General features: G+C 43.3%; 1 non-coding gene across 1 annotated transcript; it reads right to left on the bottom strand.

Annotated features, from left to right (window-relative positions):
• Positions 1–9,447: 9,447 nt before the first annotated feature.
• On the bottom strand, positions 9,448–9,559 carry LOC128585190 (U6 spliceosomal RNA). Its single transcript, XR_008379922.1, has one exon. It is a non-coding gene; the product is annotated as a U6 spliceosomal RNA (small nuclear RNA).
• Positions 9,560–10,712: the final 1,153 nt, after the last annotated feature.

Below are 10,712 nucleotides of genomic sequence, written 5' to 3'. Positions count from 1 at the left end.
CTATTCATACAGTGCACATCCGGATAGACTACTTTGTCAAACAGTCTCCAAATTTCAATGGATTAATCAAAGAAAAGCCTAGTTCTCACTTGGGAACAGTCCAACCCAAGTGCCCTGGCTCTATGGCTCTCCTCCAAGGAGCTCGTCAGGAACCCAGGCTTCTCCCATCTTGTGGTTCTTCTTGTCTCCCAGGTCCTCTGAGTACTTTACTTATGGTTAGAGAGAAGTTTCAGGGCACCAGAAAGGGGAATCCTCTACTTCTGCCCCATTTCTCTGGCCAGAAGTGGTCACACAGTCCCACCTAACTTACAAGGAGAAACTCGGAAGAATAGCCTCACTTTGTGTCCAAAGGGAAGCTGACTTTGCTGAACACACAGAAGTCTGCATAAAAGCTCATAAATAGTGAAGTCAATCTTAGAAAAGAGGCAACTTACCCTGTCAGGAATGGAGCTCTTCATGGCTGTCCTCTCTTGAGTTGTCGAGGACCTATTCTCCACCATGATGGTTCATAGTTCTAAGCTGAGTGTTCCTTGGCAGGAATAAAGCTCCCAGACTTTTGCTCAGGATTCCAAATAGCACTTATCCAAGAGCCTCCAGAGAACTCCTAAACTAGGTGTCCAGGGGGGAGAGGTTCAATTAGGGCCCATCTTCCTATAGTGAAAGAATCAGCTATTTCAGAAGAGATGCCTGGCACCCCAGAAGTCTTTTGGGCACTGGGCTCAATGGTTCCCTAGATGCTAATGTTTTGCTGAAAAAGACAATAGATTTTAGTAGGTAATAAGAAGACAAAGCCCTTCTTGATGGAGCTTGGTGCAGCCTCCATTGGCCTCTTTATCAAGAGGATCTATGTGGTGTTGACATTGCCACTAAACTTCCTTTTCAAACAGCAGAATCAATAATGGCCACTTTCCAGCAGTTGGGCAGGTTCATAATTAAGCCTGGAGGTAATTCTAAAGGAAGGACTCAGAGCAACCTGGATTCAAATCCTGGCTTCACTACTTTCTAAGTATAGTAAATAAAGATGGCTGCAAAGTCTTTTTTAATTTTTTTGTTTGTTTTTAATTATTATGGATACATAACAGTTATATATATGAGGACTGTCTGGAAAGTAGGCAGCCATGTATATCTCTATTTTTCATATTATGTAGCTGGATACTTGTCTGGACAGCCCTCATATTTACAGGGTACATGTGATGTTTTGAAGCCTACAATGTATTAATCAAATCAGGATAATTGGGGGATCCATCACCTCAAGCATTTATTATTTCTTTGTGTTAGGAACATTCTAATTCTATTCTCTTTGTTATGTTAAAGTATACCTTAAATTATTGTTGACTATAGTCACTTTGCTGTGCTATCAAACATTGTTCATTCTATTTGACAATGTTTTGTCTGCAAACCCTTTTCTGTACCTCTGCCATTGAGAGATGGAATCTCTTCCCCCTTTCATTTACTCTGTGGTTCACTTTCCCCAATAGGATATAATAGAAGTGATGATAGGGCAAAAGAAGACTTGTAGCTTCTACCTGGCTCTCTCAGAATACTTAGGGACACTCCCTCTTGGAGCACAGCTGGTATGCGGGGAGGCTAAATGTAGCCACACTCTAGGTGACAGCCCCAGGCAGTGTTTGGACAGTAGAGCCTTCAGATGACTACAGCCACAGCCCACATCAGCTGCAGCTGCATGAGAGAACCCAAATGAGCCTCATCCAACTGAGCTCCATTACTCACTGCATCTTAAGTAATAATGGTAAAGTGCTGATTTTAGCTACTATGTGTTGGGGTATGTATAGTGTATAACTCAGGGGAGGTACTTAACTACTCTAAGGTTTAGTTTTCTTCTGCAAAATGGGAAAAATAATGGTATATACACCATAGAGTTATTGTGATATGAATTAATAATGACAGAAATGCCTAGTGGATTGCCTGGTGTCCAGTAGGCTTCAGTATGTGCCAGGCTCCTCCCTGCTCCTTCTCTAGGAGGGTCTGTACCCCAGGTGTGAGTAGATCTTGGCTGCTGCCCTGAACTCCCTGGGCAGGCACCCAGCTTCCTCAAAGGGAATGCTTACCATCAAGTTTTAAAATGGGTTTGGAGAGTATTTGATTTTTCTTTCTGGGGCAATCTGTTATCCCCTTAGGAAAAATATCATACCTTGTATCAGGAAAATTATCATTTTTTTCTTTCTCCTCAATTAAAAAGTGAAAGAATTAAGTCTGCGTTTCCTTTTATTTTTTCAAGAAATATGCTTGCTCACACTGAAAAGTGCCAGCATTTAGTGAAACAACTTCCCTTCTGTTTCACAGCCAGCAGGTTCTCTTCAACACCCCAGACCTGGGGAGCTGCAGATTGCACAATGGGCAGACTTTATTGAACACATGAACAACTGTGGCTTAATCTGTTTAGAAGGAAAAAAGAAGTCCTGAAGCAATTGATAAACAAGAAGGTAAGGTCAGTGTGAAGGAATAGTAAATGGGACTGGATAGGGGAACACTCTAACGTAAGCCTCTTTCATGTCCTGAACTGGGCATGTAATTGTCAGGAATGATCCTGCTGAGAAAGGGATTGAGAACCCCTTGGGTTGCCTAATACTGGAGTTACATCTTTTTAGTTCAAAATTATTATTGTTTTTTGAAAATTGCATAATAATATAACATAGAAAAGTGCACAGATCACAAATACAGATGTATAAGCCTTTACAAGCGAAGCATATTATACAACCAGGACCCAGATCAAGAAGTAGAATTGGGCTGCACCCTAGGAGCACCCTGTGTTCCCTCTCCCCCCCCCCAAGGAGAACCACGACCCTGACTTATAACCCAGTTATTTTTTTTTTTATAGCTCACACACATTCACATGTGTTCCCATTCTATGCATTATGGGAATAGGCATATGCTATTATTTTACACAAATGTAGTGAAATGGATTTTATTTTATTTTATTTTATTTTTTGAGACAGAGCCTCAAGCTGTCGCCCTGGGTAGAGTGCTGTGGCATCACAACTCACACCAACTTCCAACTCCTGGGCTCAAGCGATTCTCCTGCCTCTGCCTCCCAAGTAGCTGGGACTACAGGCACCTGCCATAACTATTTTTTGGTTGCAGCCATCATTGCTGTTTGGCGGGCCCAGGCTGGATTTGAACCCGCCAGCTCTGGTGTATGTGGCTGGTGCCTTAGCCACTTGAGCCACAGGGGCTGAGCTGTGAAATGCATTTTAAACATCACATAGCATCTTATCCAGACTGTTGTGCCTCTTTTTTTTTTTTTTTTTCACATTTACCCTGGTGATCATTCCATACCAATACACAGAAAACAGCCAAATTTCTCTAGTGGCTACATAGTCACTATGTTATATTCTGTTGTCTGAATGAACCACAATTTATGTAAATTTATTCAAAAGCAAAGAGGTTGCATCCAATTTTTTTGGAGCTGGCTTTTTAAAATATATATTCTTGAGGTAACTTTGTTGTCCTTTGTTTAAGGTGGTAACTAGGCACTGCTCTCAGGAGGCCCTTAAACAATACTAATAATTCTTACTCTGTTCTGACATGTGTTGGGTGTGGTGCCACCTGGGGTGGTCACTTATTTTATTCCTTCTTCCTGTTAGGACTCAGTTGTTCCATGTTTGAATATGTAACCAGGAAGTGGAAATAATGTTCCTGACACCCCCACTTCCTTTTCTGGCTAATTGGTATCCGGTAAATAAATCCAACTACTTTCACCCATCTGCTTCCTTCAGCCCATGGCTCATTTGGCATAGTCCTGGCTCAAATCTGAAAATTTCGGAAGATGGAGCTCTTCTTGGCAGGACTACTTGGAGGAACTCTTATTTGTTTTGGCTAAACCAAGCCTTCCCTTTGTGCCATCTTTTCCTCCTTCTGTGGGTTCTTCTCATTCCTCACCTCCAACCCCAGCCCTGATCTCTTATCTCTCCCTCTCTGAACTCAGCTCTCAGAATCACTGGACTTACTTGTGTTTAAGTCAGCATCTACTTATTTCTTCCAGTGGTATTCGCCCTTTACATTTCATCTCCACCATAAGTACAGGACAAAAAGTTTTGTCTCCTTGAGACTTTCGGATTTCCTGACAACAAGAACAGAGATATGAAGGGTAGGGACCATCTCCTCACCTTTCACCAGCAGAATCAGAGGACAAGTTGGAAGGCATGGCTGGCTGGTTCAGGAGCTCAAGGTGAGGTAGGAGGACCTCAATGTCTGTCACCTACAGTGAAGGAGCCGATGTCACCCGCTTGTGCAAAGGAGTGCCAGGCCTGAGCTGCAGGTAGGCGTCAGGGACCAGGGAAGCCCTAATTCTATGTGGGAAGGAATGAACAGCTAAATACCAGGGGGTAAGGATCACCAGTCCCTTCTTGGAACTGGCAACTACACCTTTTCTGGGCCTTAAAGAAGTTAGTACTAGCAACTCCCTCAGAGGGCTAAAATAAAGGCTAAAGGAGTCCATACATAGTTGTGGTAAGTATTCTCTTATTATGTGAGATGGCCTGGACACAGTGGCCCCAGCTCCTGTTGCCAGTGACCAGAGGAGCTGTCACTTCATCTGCCTCCTCTGACTTGCCCTGCTCCCCTAACTTGACTCTTCCAGTCCCAGCCACTTTCCTGGTCTCCACAGATTCCTTCCTTGCCCCTGTCTCCTGGCAGCCAGGAGCTCCCTCTCCCCCAGGTCACGAAAGGCACTGGGAAGAAAACTAGTGATTAGAAAATAGTGCCTCATCATGTGAGCTTCTAAAATGGCTTGAGCGTTTTTTTCAAGGTGAGCAATCCTTGACTTCATGGTTGACCTAGAGCAATACCATTCACAGCATTCCTTCATAGCTCCCAAACTGTCAGTGCTTTACGGAATGCTCCCTTAGTCTATTTGTCTTGCTATGATAAAATATGTTGAGTATTTGGGGTAATTGATAAAGAACAGAAATTTATTTCTTACTGTTCTGGAGGCTAGGAAGTCCAAGCTCAAGATACCAGTATCTGGTGTCTGGGAAGGGCCTTCTTTTGCCTACAGAGCTAAAGACCAGAAGAGTAAGAAGGCAAACTCCCTGTGAAGTTCTTTTATAATGGCATTAATTTATTCAGAAGGGTGGAGTCTTCATGACTTAATTGCTTCCCCAAAGGCACTACCTCTTCATACTACCATGATGAGGATTGAGTTTTAGGATGAATTTTGGAGGGCACATACATTCAAATCATATCAAATGTTTACATGGCTCAGCACCTGTAGCACAGTGGTTATGGCACCAGCCACACACACCAAGGGTGGAAGGTTCGAACCTGACCAGAGCCAGCTAGACAACAACTGCAACAAAAAAATAGCTGGACATTGTGGTGGGTGCCTGTAGTCCCAGCTACTTGGGAGGCTGAGGAAAGAGAATTGCTTAACCCCAAGAGTTTGAGGTTGCTGTGAGCTGTGGCGCCATAGCACTCCACCAAGGACAACATAGTGAGACTGTCTAAAAAAAAAAGTTTACATGAAGGTTAAATTTTGCTTTCTACCTGAAGTCTTCCCAACTTATTACCCTCAAGATTTAAACCACATCTGAGTTTTTGCCTGAAGCTATCATTTGAGCATAATCTGGTTTTCTAGTTGTTGTTTGTTTTGCAGTTTCTGGCTGGGGCTGGGTTTGAACCCACCACCTCCTGCATATGGGGCTGGCGCCCTACTCCTTTTACGGGTTTTCTAGTATTACACGGAGGGACTAGACTGGGTTGAAGGTTGAATAATGTCACACACACACACACACAAATACATGCAAATTAAGACCACATAGAGCCTCAGAATGTGAGCTTATTTGAAAATAGGATCTTTGTAATTAGTTAAGATGAGATCATACCAGATTAGGGTGGGCCCCAAATCCAATGATTAGTGTCCTTATAGAAGAAAAGAAAGGGAAAATTAGCCACACAGACCCACCCACAAGGAGGAAGCCTATATGACAATGGAGGCAGAGATTGGAGTGATAGATCTGCAAGCCAAGGAATGCTAAGGATAGCCTGGAGCCTCCAGAAGCTAGGAGGAGATAAAGAAGACTTCTCCCTTAGAGCCTTCAGAAGGAGCCTAAAACACATCAGTTTTGGACTGATAGATACAGAGAATAATTCTATTGTTCTAAGCCCCTGGTTTGTAATAGTTTGTTATGACAGCCTTAGGAAACTAATATAAGGACTCTTGGCTGGCTCTTTAGGGGGAACAAAAAGGTTTCTTTATCATAAATATTTCCATGGATTTTGTCTTGTTTTTAAAATCTGTTTGAACCTCAGTCTTCTCATCTAAACCTTGTATACCTGACCTTTGGAAAACATGGATCTGAACTACAGGTCTACTTATAAACAGGACTTTTTTGAACCAAACTTGGATTGAAAATATAGTATTTTTAGGATATGAAACTGCACATCTGGAGAACTGCAGTGTTTACAAGGGCTCCTCAGGGCTGACTGCAAGGCATACATAGGGATCCTAAAAGCAATCCCCTGATATTCTGAGGTACTACTATATATCAGCCATTGTTGCATTAAAAGCACCCACAGCTCAATGGCACGAAACACTGAGCATGTGTTACCATGCTCACGTCTGTGAGATGGCTTTGTTTCACATGTGTTTCTTGCTCCTGGGAACTACAGGCTTCCTGGGATATCTTCACGTGGCAATGGCAGAAGCCCAAGCAGGGAAGCCCCACTGTATAACCACATTTAAAGCTCCTCTGTGTATGTGTCACATCTACTAACATCCCATGGGTCAAATCAAGGCACAAGGCCAAGCCCAAGATCAATGGCATGAGATGTACACTCTGTTCACAGTGAGAGAGGGAGAAAAGTGGATATTTGTAGAACAATAATCCTAACTATTACAGACGGGGTAATACACCCTTAGTTGGGTTGTTGAGAAGTTTACCAGTTACGTGTGGCTTAATAAGGAGGGCATGGTCTGAGAAATGCATCATTAGGCAATTTTGTCACTGTGTAGAATGTATTTATACAAACCTAGGTGATATAGCCTAGTATACTAGGCTACAAACTCATGCAGCATGTTACTGTGCTGAATACCATAGGCAGCTGTACCAAAGGCACTGTGTTGTGCTGTGGGACATCTCTAGGCAAAAGGAATTTGTCGCTCCATTAGAATCTTGTGAGACCACCATCATATGTGTGGTCCATCATTCACCAAAACATTATTATGTGAAACATAATTATATGTACAAAATATGACAATTAAGTTCGTGAACTCATCCTAGAAAAAGTGCTGCATACCTCACTGCTGCGTGTCACGGTGCTCGCCTATGATTGCGCTCCCTGGGAAGCTATACATCAACGCCAGGGCCTAGTCTATCCTTCAAAGTAATTTTGGACCTCTTTTTCTGGAATGGCCATCAGAGCTGTCATTGTATTGCCCTTGATGTACTGAATGTCATAAAAATAGCTTTCATTCAAAATTTCCTTTGTCTTTATGTAAAGAATAAAGTCATTGGAAGCCAGATCAGGTGAGAAGGGAGGGTGTTCCAAGGTCTGCCATGCTTCTCACAGTCAGCTGATGATTTTGATGTACAATTTGACAAATTTTTGCAAATGTTTTCACCAACTCTGCTCATTACTAAAGAATGACCTTTCTTCCTCAGTGACATTTTCTCTCCCCTCTGAAAAATGTTTAATCCATTTGTACACTGCCATTTTCCTTCCTTCCTTCCTCCCTCCTTCCCTCCTTCCCTCCCTTCTTTCTTTCTTTCTTTTTTTTTTTTTCAGTTTTTGGTCAGGGCTGGGTTTGAACCTGCCACCTCCAGCATATGGGGCCGGCGCCCTACTCCTTTGAGCCACAGGCACCACTCCTTTTTTTTTTGACATAGTTTCACTCTGTCATCCTGGGTAGAATACTGTGGTGTCATTAGCTCACAGCAACCTCAGTCTCTTGGGCTCCTGGGCTCAAGAGATCCTCTTGCCTCAGCCTTCTGAGTAGCTGGTACTATAGTCATCCACCACCGTCCCCTACTAGTTTTTCTATTTTGAATAGAGATGGGGTCTCACTTTTGCTCAGACTGGTCTCGAACTTGTGAGCTCAAGAGATCCTCCTACCTTGGCCTCTCAGAGTGCTAGGATTACAGGTGTGTGCCAACACTGCCATTTTCTTCATGGCATTATCCCCATAAACTTGGAATAACATTTCCCTGATTTCACTTCCATTCTTGCCAAATTTAACAAGAAATTTACAGGGCCGTGCCTGTGGCTCAGTGGGTAGGGCGCCAGCCCCATATACCGAGGGTGGCGGGTTCGAATCTGACCCCAGCCAAACTGCAACAAAAAATAGCCGGGAATTGTGGTGGACACCTGTAGTCCCAGCTAGCTACTTGGGAGGCTGAGGCAAGAGAATTGCCTAAGCTCAGGAGTTGGAGGTTGCTGTGAGCTGTGACACCATGGCACTCTGCCGAGGGCAACAAAGTGAAACTCTGTCTCAAAAAAAACAAGAAATTTACGAATGTTTTCTTTGCTGCTCTAATTCAAGCTCAGACATTCTCTCAATGTCACACAAAACACACAATAACAATAATGAACACCACTCAGCCAGACACTACCACACGTCATGTCTCACAGCCGATACATCAAGGCAATGATACATCAAGTTTATGAAATCTTACCAAGTTGCTACACAGTGCTGCCAATGTGAGCTCACAATGCCAAGTTTGCAAACTTAATGGTCAGACCTCGTATAACTAAACTAGTATAATAATAATCAACATTTATTGAATGCTTATTACATGACAAGCACCATTCTAAATGCTTTATGGGAGATCTATCACAGCATAAAACCAATCTCATAGTGGCTTAAAAACAACCACCAATTTATTTACTCAGCGTGCTGTAGCTTAGGAATCCAGGCAGGCTCATTTGGGCAGTTCTGCTCTGCACACCTCAGCTAGATCCAGCTGGTAGCCGGGCTGGGCTGAAAAGTCCAAGAAGACTTCGCGTGTCTGGTGACCTGGTGCCCTTCCATGTGGCTAGCTTGGGCTTCCTCACAGCATGGAGACTCACCATGGTCGGGACTTCTTACATGACCACTGACTTTCAAGAGAGATGAAATTGGAAGCTGCTGATCTCCTACGGCCAAGCCTTAACCATCATACAGCATATCTCTGCCCCATTCTGTTGTTCTGTATTTGTTTTCTATTACAGCTATAATAAATTTACAGAAATCTAGTGGCTTAAAACAGAGCAAATGTTTTGTCTTACAATTCTGGAGGTCAGAAATCTAAAACGGGTCTTAGTGGGTTAAAACTAAGGTGTTGGCAGGGCTGCGTTCTTCTCTGAGGGCACTGCAGGATAATCCATTTTCTTGTCTTTTCTGTTTTCTACCAGCTGCCCACATTCATCTTTAAAGCTAGCAATGGCCAGCCAAGTCTCTGTCATCCTACAGTGTTGGACTTCCTCCCTCATTCACATTTTTTGTTTTTTAAAATTTCTTTTCTTTTCTTGTTATATTTCTTTTAGCCATCCTTGTACAGGGGTCATGCTAATCTTTTCTGTCCATTCCAACTTTAGTACCTGCGCTACTAAAGAAAAGCTCCCTCTTTTACTTCTAACGAACTGGTCATTACTTTGGGCCCATCTAGATGACCTAGGATACTCTCCCCAGCTCCAGGTCAGCAGATTAGCAACTTTAATGCCATCTACAACCTTAATCCCCCTTTTCCATGTAACACAAGTTCTAGGGATTAGTACACGAAAATCTTTGGAGGCCATTGTTCTGCCTACCACGTGATCAAACCAGAGACAGGGATAGCCCAGGCTCAAGGGGAAGGGAACTAGACTCCACTATTTGACAGCTCCTATCACACTGTGCTCTGCTATAGCACAGATTTTGTGTCTCTCTGTGGTCCACACAGCATGCGTTAACTCATGCAATCCTCAAGATAACTCCCTGCAGTAGGTACTAGTATGATACTATCCACATTTTAAAGTGGGAAACTGAGAGCAGAGGTGTAAAGAACTTGACTTGGGGCAGTTGGCTGGTAAGCAAGAGAGCTGGGGTTCTAATCTTCGCAGTTGGGCAGCAGAGTCAGGCCTGTCTGGTGCTCAGCCAACGTTTTATTTTTTTCTTATCTCCTGATCCCCAGCCCCCACACCCCTGATTATATATGTATGTATGCCTCTCTCATACAAACACTATCATATACCTGAGGCTGGTGGTAAAGTCCCCTTGATAAAGAGGGTGGTTGAATGATATTCATTTCAGTAAACGTAAATCTAGTTTTTGTTCTTTGGCCATGTCCTATATGATTATTAAAGTTTCCTTATAATTTCTTTCTGCTTGGGTTCTGACCTATCCATGAAATTGTCACCCCATTGCTACTTCTTTTTTTTTTTTTACTCAAACCTACTTCTGACTACTACTCCTTATTTTCAGACATTGGCTTAGAAATGCAGAGGTCCTGGCCCCATCTGGGTGGCTCCTAGTCCCAGAATTTGTCTGCTTTAGATGCCCCACTATACCCCAGCCCAGATCCCAGAGCAAACTTCTGCTCTGCCTACACTGGGCCTTCATGCAGCACAGGTCTCAGAACTGAGAAGTGACAGGAGCTGTGCCCAGAGGACATGGAGTAGGCGGCATCTAAGATCAGCATCTAGTCAGAATGCGTCCCAGTGTAGATAGATCTTGAACTCAGACAGGTCTAAGCAGTTCCTCTGTCCATCCATTTAATAGTTCATGGAGCGTTAGT

This window comes from Nycticebus coucang, chromosome 4, assembly GCF_027406575.1.
Source record: "Nycticebus coucang isolate mNycCou1 chromosome 4, mNycCou1.pri, whole genome shotgun sequence".
NCBI lineage: Eukaryota > Metazoa > Chordata > Mammalia > Primates > Lorisidae > Nycticebus > Nycticebus coucang.
This window is presented reverse-complemented; position numbering and strand designations above follow the sequence as displayed.